The following is a 10,178-nucleotide window of genomic DNA, read 5'->3' on the forward strand; positions in this document are numbered from 1 at the left end:
TAGAACTCACTTTGCAGATCAGACTGGCCTCGAACTCAGAAATCCACTTGTCTCGGCCTCCCAAGTGCTGGGATTAAAGGCGTGTGCCACTGAAAGACCCACAACGTGAGGACTCCCCCACGTTCTGACTCAGGAGAGGTGACACCCCAAAATCACCAACAAGAAACGGTCTTGCTGCAAACTGCAAGAGGATTTTTATTCAAGAGCGCTCTCGGGCCCATGGTCACACACCACGCAGGGGTAGAGGACCTTGGCGCCCCGAGTAGCTGGATAAGGGGGTATTTAAAGGAAGAAACCACAACTCAAGGAGGTGGGAAGGGCGTTGTTGGAAAATACCAAAAATACCAGTTAAGAGTCACAAGGAAGTGCAAAGTTACAAGAGTCACGAGGAATACCTGATAATTGTGAGGGTTATTTCTCAAGACAGTTTCTAAGAGCCCCTAACAATAGCACCTTTGCGTAGCGGGTTCCAGCAATGGTCAGGGTGGGTCAGGGTGACTTTCTTTGAATGAATACTCCTTGAACCCAGGAAAACTGGACTTCTGCAGAATAAAACACAAAAACACTCGTTGTGTTTACATACTATTTAAGCAAGGGGTATCATTCTTCAGTGAACCATGGACTCTTACACAACCATTCTTTAAATGGAGACCCCAGACCAAGCCACAAAGGCCTTCTTATAGGGAACTGGGGAACTCTCTAGAAGGATGAGGTAATCTAAAATTTCATTGATGGGTGCTAGGGGTCACAGGTGATCTGTGGTCTACTTTCCTATGTCATGAACATTCAACCAAGCTTAAAAAAAAAAAAATAGGGCTACCCAGCTCAGAAGTCCTATCCTAAGATAAGATATTCTCCACGCACCCCCACCACCTCACCCCCACTCAGTTCTGTGCTTGTCCCCAGGCTGTTCTTTGGGAGAGGGTTTTATGACCTTGTTCTAGATTTTATGGTTTGTTCCTGAAGCTGGTGCCTTACTACCGCTTTGAAATCAGTCCTGGTCCTCAAAATGGAGACAAATGGGGTTTGAGAATTATCTACCATTTGGTTTGGTGTGGTTTGGTTTTGGTTTTTGAAACAGGATTTCTGCCGGGCGTGGTGGCGCATGCCTTTAATCCCAGCATTCGGGAGGCAGAGGCAGGCAGATTTCTGAGTTCAAGGCCACCCTGGTCTACAAAGTGAGTTCGAAGACAGCCAGGGCTATAAAGAGAAACACTGTCAAAAAAAAAAAAAAAAAAAAAAAAAAAGAAAAGAAAAAGAAACAAGGTTTCCCTGTGTAGCTGTCCTGGAACTCAGTCTGGAGATTAGGCTAGCCTGGAACTCAGAGATCCATCTGCCTCTGACTCCCAAATGCTAAAGCACATAGTGGGTTTTCTTGGGCTGTTCTGATGTTTTGTTTTGTCGTGGCCTTTTGACCCAGGACAAAGATTTGAGGAAGCTTTTTAAACAAGCAAGCTTAAATCTGGAGAGAGTGGGCCACAACCCAACTCCAGAGACACCTTTTTAATAAAGTAGAGCAGCATAAAACAATATTATCCATACCCAAAATACACTGAAAGACCCTCGAGGGGAGACCCTCACTCAGACACTCAAGTCCCGGGACAGCCGCGTACCCAAGAAGACACTGAGACCATACATAAAATGTAGAAGGCAAGATTTAATAAAGCAGCGACATGAAAGCACACAGACCAGAGCTCTGGGGTCGAAATAAAGCAGCAACATGAAAGCACACAGAGCTCTGGGGTCGAAACTCATACACCTTTGCACAGGGTAGAGGAGTCTCGACGGTCAGCAAAAATTTTTTACAGGCTTATATAGTAAAACTCAAAGGGGGAGAACTGGGCAGGGAAAGTACAAGTTTACATCACTAGGGAGTTCTGCCAAAGGAATCTACGTAACTAAGGAGTCATGTCCTATCAAGGAACCTACGTAACTAAGGAGTACCTGGTTCATTTTGAGGTTGTTCTAGGAGGCCTTTATCTCAAAAATGTTCTTGGAACAGTTTTTAGTTGGGAGGGTTTGAACTTTAGGGTGAGGAGTTTTGGGGTGAAAAGTTTAGGAGTGTTCTGGGAACAATCTCTAGATGGGAGGGGGTGGGCTCCGAGGTAAAAAATTCATGTTTTCACAAGAGGCCAGTAATTTTCTATTCTTCATTCCCCACTTCTTCTTGTAAGTAATTCTAATCTTAGAATTTCAGAAGTCTATATCTCTATGTGGAGAATACTGCATTTACTCTATCTTTAACATGGGAACAGAAACAGAATAAGGCAGATTAGTAAACAGAACTAGGCAGGGACCCTTTTAGTGAGGCTTGAGGGTCTCAGCATGACGCAGGTGTACGCAGATCAGATCTCTGGCTGGAACTGGTAAGATGTCCTTGGGGTACCCAGCTCGTTCACTGTAGCCAGTTGTGACCAGACTTCTTTCTGCACCACCTGCAAGCCTTTTAACTTAACATATAGATCATTATTATAAACACATCATTTAAGACAGTGATGGGCACAGGAGCCCCATAAAGGATCTCAAAAAGAGTAAAACAAAACTGAATCAAGAGGGAGTATTCTCAGTTTTAAATAGGGCAAGGGGAAGGGGCACCAAGTAAGTCTGTGCCAGTCTCTAGGATTAATTTTGTCAAGGTCTGTTTAGAGTTTTATTTATTCTTTTTTATCTTTCCTGAGCTCTGAGGTCTGTACACACAATGGAATTTTCATTTGACCTCTAAATACTTGGCCACACCCTGACTTACCTGGGCAACAAAGGCAGGACCATTATCTGACACTATTGCTTTTGGCACTCCGAACCTTGGAAAATTTTTAATAATCTTCTTGATGACTATCTGAGTAGTCTCAGTTTTATAAGGAAAAGCTTTTATCTATCTTGAGAACGTTCACAAAAACCAGAAGGTATTCATACACATATTTTTTCAGTAAAGTCTATTTTTCAGTAGATGTCTTCTCATGAGAGGACTAGTTTTCTTTCTTCAGTTTTTACTATTTTATACAGGGTTTCTTTTACCAGTCTTAATTTGTCTATAACTTGATAGTCTTCAGACTGTCAGGATCATTGCTCTTTAGGATGCCTGGGCGGTTAGATTTGCCATCTGATTTCTTTTAGCCACAGCATCTTAGGTCTTTCTCTGCAGATGTCAACAGCTCTCTTTGTCTGTATATATAGAGCTTGTATTAAAGCCACAAGTTTAGCTTTCTGGGCTGAAGTCCCTTTAGGGAGGCTGCTGGCCTAGATCACTTGCTTTCTGTCCACCACTGCACTGCTGTCCCCGCCTTCCGCTTACCCTTAACCTCGAGGCTACTGCCATCCGTGTACCAGCTCAAACTCTCAGGCCAAGGCTGATCTGATCCTTCAGATCATTTCGAGTATGAGTTCCTTCTGCCAGAATGTCAGCACAATGATGAGTAGGTGAAGTCTCAGGCAGTAGTGAGATCGAGGATAGCAGGGGGAGCGAAGGTCACTCGTTCAGTCAAAGCTCTGACAATGTGTCCATCGGTCAGGGGAACAGTTGGATAATGCTTTTAAGAGCGTTAGTCAGCCATCGGTCATGGGGGCTGAACCACACTTTCTAGGACATGTGCCAAGTTTTGTCTCAGAGTCAATTTATCTGCGTCCTTGACCAGAAGCCACTATGTGCAGACAAGCAGGCCATCTTACAGCCACCAGGTCTAATTTCTTACAAGTATGCCACAGGTCTTTTTCAGGGTCCCAATCTCTGAGTAAGAACTTCTTTGGCAATACCTTTGTTCTCAGTCACATCTAGGAGTCCCATAGCTGGGGATAACATTAGGGCAGTCTCAAGAGCATCTAAGGCCATCTAAGATTGTTCCTTTTTTTTTTTCTTTATACGAAGGGCTGTTTATCTCTTTAACTCAGCAAAACTGGAATCCACAATCTGCAAAAGCCCGCAGTGCCCAGGAACTTTTTAGCTTGTTTTGCACTGGTCGGTGGAGGAGTATGAAACACAGTCTCTTTTTTAGCTGCTTTAACAGGTAGGCCACCGGACTCTTTTAAGGACTCAGCTTCTGTGTTAGCACCCCTTTTGTTATCTCTTTACTTTTAGCCACAAACAGGTGAAGGGTTTGGTCATGAGGGGGGCTCCTCTTCTTTTTGTTGGGGCAGTCTCTCACCCAGTGCTCATTTTCTTTACAGTATACACGTTGATCTTTAGCCAAAAGCTTTTTTTTGTTGCCAGGTACTATCTAAGTTTTCTAGTTTTCCTGACTTTTGTGGCCAACATTTCATTTTTCTTATTTTTTTGTCTCACAGCACAGCTCTGATTCTGACTCTGGTCTCTGTCTTTGTCAGCCTCATGTTTCTTTAACTCTTTTTCTTGTCTGACTCTTATTACCTTGGTCAGATTGTTGGGACTTTCTAGTCCCACAGAGACGAGACCCCCATCAGAGCCTGGCAGTTAGACTCACAGGTGCTCCTTACCTTGGACAGAAGCCCCAAGTGGGTGGATGCCTCCCTCACTGGAACTTGGAACAGACTCACTGCCAGCAACTCAGGGTGGTGCCACCTTCTGAGAAGAGGGAACTTTAGAGCAGAGACGGGAGTGCAGCTCTCACAGCTGGCTGCAACCGGCACTTATCTTAAAGTGAAAGCAGTTTTTCTGTTAACAAGAGACGGGATGGGAGGGACAGGGGAATGAGAAGCTGCCTGGGAACCTGCGGCGCTCTTGGCCGGCTACTCGAACAGCCTCCTCTTCTTTTTTTCTTCAGCAGCCACAACATCCAGGGCCACTGACTTCTCAGGGACCACTCCTCATTTGCTCCGGATTTCCGAGCTCATTTTTCCCTAGGCTCCAGGTCCATGGGCGGGACCACTGTGACCCGCTGGCTGCTCTCTGGAGTTGGAGTGGGAGGCAGGGCAGCTGTTGATCTGAAAGGAAGTGGTCAGCATAGGGATCTGACAGGATTTTTAGGCTTATTTCAGAAGGCATAACTTAAAAACAGTCGTCAGTCATCAGTCCAAGTCCGAACACAAAGAGACAAAAAAGACACACACAGAAACCGTTTTTCAGGCAACCACTATAGAATCACAGTACCACAGAAATGACAAACACAAGCAAGACCAATACAGGGCATCTTACATGCGATTTCCAGAGAAGCTTACTGTCACTATGACCAACCCAAATGGACCTGTCTCCATGGGAAGGCCCCAGAACCTGAGACCGGCCTAAAACCAAACCAAGATAATCAGTTAACTCCTTGGGACCAAAACCAGACCTGAAACCAGACAAATCAAAAACAAAACAGAATCAGAAGGTGGTCCAATGGAGGACACACAAGTGAACAAGACACACAGACACACAGACATACAGACAGGGAGGGATCTCACTTTACCTCTGACGTACAGTGTCTGTGTCTCATGACAAAAACCACAAACAAAAACAAGATAGCAACAGAGAAAAAGAAGACACCAGTATCTCTAAGCACACTCGTCCACGCCTGGACTTGTACAACCAGCCAAGCCAAACGCTATTTCCTGACGGGGGCAGATTCCACATCGACTCCCTTCCTCCTGAAAAACAATTTGCCTGACGGCGGCGATTAGTGACAAGTCAAAAGCACCCTTAGGTGGCCAGCCTACTCCAAACGTTGGCCACTCGGAGGCGCAAAAGGTCTGCCACTGACCCTTTCTGACCTCCACCGACTGGTTGTGGGCTCTGACCCGCACCTCCTTCCAATGCTCCAGAGTCAGAGAAAGGGGAGTGAACACAGATTGTCCCATTTTTAGAAAAACAGTAGTCACAACAAGAGCGGACACGAGACTAAGACAAAAAAGAAACCAGAAGAATCAGATGGCCTCTCCAAGGCCGGCCGATTGAGACCCTCTGCACGAGGTGGGACTCGAACCCACGATCCCGTGACCAGACGCGAGGTGGGACTCGAACCCACGGTCTCGCAACAAGGTGCGAGGTGGGACTCAAACCCACGATCTCGCAACAAAACACGAGGTGGGACTCGAACCCACGATCTCGCAACTGGGCACGAGGTGGGACTCTAACCCACGATCTCGCAACCCCAAATGGTCTCTTGGCCTTCAAAGGGGTCCACCAGGCGTCCCTGATCCTCCCCTGTTCCTCCTGGGACGTCTCCCAGGGTGAACGGACGGTGGACACCTGGACACGTCTATCCTTATCCACCCCGCACTCCCTCTCGGAGCGCGGTCTCACTGAGCGTCCGCAAAACTGAAACTGCGATCGCACCAGACTTAGAAACAGAACACAGACATCAGAACACAGACATCAGACCAAAACAGAACAAAGAATCTTACCTCTAAGTGGGTCTAGGACCTCTGGGTGGTCGCGCTGTTTCCCGGCCAATGCACCAAATGAAAGACCCTCGAGGGGAGACCCTCACTCAGACACTCAAGTCCCGGGACAGCCGCGTACCCAAGAAGACACTGAGACCATACATAAAATGTAGAAGGCAAGATTTAATAAAGCAGCGACATGAAAGCACACAGACCAGAGCTCTGGGGTCGAAATAAAGCAGCAACATGAAAGCACACAGAGCTCTGGGGTCGAAACTCATACACCTTTGCACAGGGTAGAGGAGTCTCGACGGTCAGCAAAAATTTTTTACAGGCTTATATAGTAAAACTCAAAGGGGGAGAACTGGGCAGGGAAAGTACAAGTTTACATCACTAGGGAGTTCTGCCAAAGGAATCTACGTAACTAAGGAGTCATGTCCTATCAAGGAACCTACGTAACTAAGGAGTACCTGGTTCATTTTGAGGTTGTTCTAGGAGGCCTTTATCTCAAAAATGTTCTTGGAACAGTTTTTAGTTGGGAGGGTTTGAACTTTAGGGTGAGGAGTTTTGGGGTGAAAAGTTTAGGAGTGTTCTGGGAACAATCTCTAGATGGGAGGGGGTGGGCTCCGAGGTAAAAAATTCATGTTTTCACAAGAGGCCAGTAATTTTCTATTCTTCAACACCTGAATCCCTGCAAAACTGAATCAAGTGTCCAGAGAGAGGAATGAGTACAAAGAGAGAACAAAGAGGGCTCAGAGATGAGACTTTGTGGGACTTAAACATTTAGACTTGATTGTGCAAGCCAACTAGAGGGACTGAGCCTGATCATGCTTCATGAGGGAACTGGGAGACGGAACTACAACAATTATCCATACAGACAAATACAGGACAACACAACTACATGTTAACAAATACACCTTAACAAATACAAACAGTAATAATAGGACAAACAATGGCAGGGCCTTCACCCAGTGCAGAACACTGACAACCAAGTACATCAGGGATTTGAAGTTCCCTACCCAAAAGTCAACAGGGTGTTCCTGATTTAATCTACAGTGGTAGTAACATTATTTTCTTGACTTTTCTCCAGCTAAAATACTAGCTTTTGCTACCATGTTTAGAATTGTAAATAGTTCTGGCTTCTAGAAAGGCTCTCATTAACGCCTCCCTGTCACGTGGGGTTAAGCAGTAATTAGAGGTGAGTCCTTGTAAAATTTCACGTAAATAGTCTGACTGTACTCCATGAGTAACTACTGCCTGTTTAGAATCTGTAAAAGTTTCATAAGTTAAAAGAGTATGACTATGTCCTTGAAAATACTGAAAGAGTTTGGGATAATTTGAGTCATAGTTACAGAAAATGCTTTCATAACTTCCGGGAAGAGGGGAGTTTCTTTTTTGTTGACTTTTTTCGTAAGGATTATAAGCACAAGGTCTTATATTACATTCCTTATTTTTCGCTGAAATGTGCAAATTATGAGCTGATTATTCAATTTTCATGATTCTTTATGTTGACTTTCAGATGCTACTATTTCACCATCTGATTCAGAGCTTATAGATTCATTATCGATTTCTGCATCAAGTAAAGCTTGGCTATTTGACTAGCTCACGATTGTGGCCCTATCATTGAACTGATGCCATACTTATTTTCTTGTGTTCAGAAGAGGCTCTGGGAGTCTTTGGAAGAGAAGATAAAGGTTGAAAAGTAAGACGTCAGCGACAGACACATAACAGTCATTATTGCCTCTTTCTCTTCTAACCATTTAAGTATTTGTTTGATTATTTCTATTATCCCTTTCTTAATTACTTAATTTGTAATGCGTTTAAAGCCTGGGATATAAGTGGGCATAGAGGCCATACAGGTATGTAAATGCAGTCTTTTTAGAGACTGTTTAAAGGCTTTCAAAACCTAGTTTCATGTTTTATAATTAAGGACCACCCTTCCACTCAGGTGGAACCAGTAGCAATGTTTATGTATTTGCTGAAATAATTCTTTAGATGTAGAGTGTTTTACCTTAACACCTAATCCTTTAAATGAGTCTTGTTTGTTTGTTTGTTTGTTTGTTTGTTTGTTTGTTTGTTGAGACAGGGTTTTTCTGTGTAGCCCTGGCTGTCCTTGAACTCACCCTGTAGACCAGGCTGGCCTCAAACTTAAAAATCCGCCTGCCTCTGCCTCCCAAGTGCTGGGATTAAAGGTGTGTGCCACCACTGCCTGGTCTAAATGGGTCTTTTAATAAATCTATACACTAGTTTTCAATAGAAGAAGAATTCCCCATAATTACCTGCCTTTTAAAAAATTTTAGAACCTGTTTCCATATTTTATAATTAAGACCTGGTCTTCCATTCCGATGGAGCCAGTAGCAATGTTTCTTGACTGTTTAAAAAATGTAGAAACGTTTCATTTTTTTTTTTTACAAATCCTCCATGTCTGTTAAGTAAGGCTTTGAGCAATTGTACATATTGATCTTCAACTTATAGAGAATTTCACATTTCTTTTACTTTTGATCCTGAAAATTGTGCTTACTATATAGACAGAGTGGAGTATTTACCTTTGCTTTCTGGTGTTTTTCTTTCAGGTGGCAATCTTGGAGGTATTCCTATTTCCTTTTAGAAGGATGAAGAGAAGTAAAATTCTGACAGGCCAGTAACAAGACTCATAGGCTCCGATTTGGGCTAAAATTAGGAGTTAATGGCAATTTTAAAATATCCTCCATAGTCTACAGACTCTTAAGATGCCCCAGGAAGTGCTTGGATTATCCAAACACAGTTTAATTTCCATTGGTTTCTTCACGGTATTTGATGTGTGGAATTTGCGTGGAGGGTATTGAGATGTCTGCTGCTTTAGAGAATTCTAACACAGCTTCTATAGGTGTACCTGCTCCTGCCCTTGTCCTGCAGGCGTCTTTATCCTTTACAGCTCTGTGAAACCTTACAAAACCTTCCAATACAATCATCTTCTGTTCCTGTCTGTACTGGTTGACTTTGTGTGTCAACTTGACACAGGCTGGAGTTATCACAGAGAAAGGAGCCTCCCTTGAGGAAATGCCTCTATGAGATCCAGCTGTAAGGTATTTTATCAATTAGTGCTCAAGTGGGAGGACACGGGCCATTGTGGGTGGTGTTATCCCTGGACTGGTAGTCCTGGGTTCTATTAGAAAGCAGAGTGAGCAAGCCAGGGGAAGAAAGCCCGTAAGCAGCACCCCTTCTTTGTCTCTGCATCAGCTCCTGGCTCCACGTTCCTGCCCTGTTTGAGATCCTACCCAGACTTCCTTTGGTAATGAACAGCAAGATGGAAGTGTAAGCTGAATAAACCCTTTCCTCCCCACCATCATAATAGTAAAAGTGCCTGTGTCCTCTGGCATGACCTAAAAGAGACGTTCCTAGTAAACTAGTGGAACCTCCGAAAGGTCCCAAAACAGGGTGTCCTCTGCTATACCACCACTACTACCCACCTCCCCACCCCCCATCTTTATGTCAGTCCCCTCAGGTGCTGGCAGCCTAGCACACCCCCATAGTGCCAGTGGGATGATTGGCTACTCCAGAGCTCATGTTCATTCCCCAGTTGTCCAAAGGCTGTATAAAAACAAAAACAAAAACAAACAAATAAACAAACCTTGCTGCTGCACAATGAAGTAGATCTGTGCCTCGATGCTAGGCTCCAGAGTCTGCCTCCTGGACTTGTGACGCTCCCTCCCTCACCCCCTCCTGGATCCCAGTTCCCACAATGAAGTAACTGTCAGATTTTGTCCATGCCAGAAGCAGAAAGATGCACGATGGTATTCACCTTGTTTTCTTGTTTTTATTTTTATTCAGTCTAAGACTCAGACCAAGCTTGGGTTGGTACAACCCACATTCCAGATGTGACTTTCCTCCTAGGTCAGATGCTAGAAACCCAATCTCAGATAAACATG

At 44.4% G+C, this 10,178-nt stretch overlaps 1 long non-coding RNA gene across 1 annotated transcript; it reads left to right on the top strand.

Moving 5' to 3' along the window:
• Positions 1–6,887: 6,887 nt before the first annotated feature.
• Gm11274 lies at positions 6,888–9,892 on the top strand. Its single transcript, XR_001780872.1, has 2 exons — positions 6,888–7,972; positions 8,844–9,892. It is a non-coding gene; the product is annotated as a predicted gene 11274 (long non-coding RNA).
• Positions 9,893–10,178: the final 286 nt, after the last annotated feature.

The sequence above is a fragment of the Mus musculus genome, chromosome 13, assembly GCF_000001635.26.
Source record: "Mus musculus strain C57BL/6J chromosome 13, GRCm38.p6 C57BL/6J".
Lineage (NCBI taxonomy): Eukaryota > Metazoa > Chordata > Mammalia > Rodentia > Muridae > Mus > Mus musculus.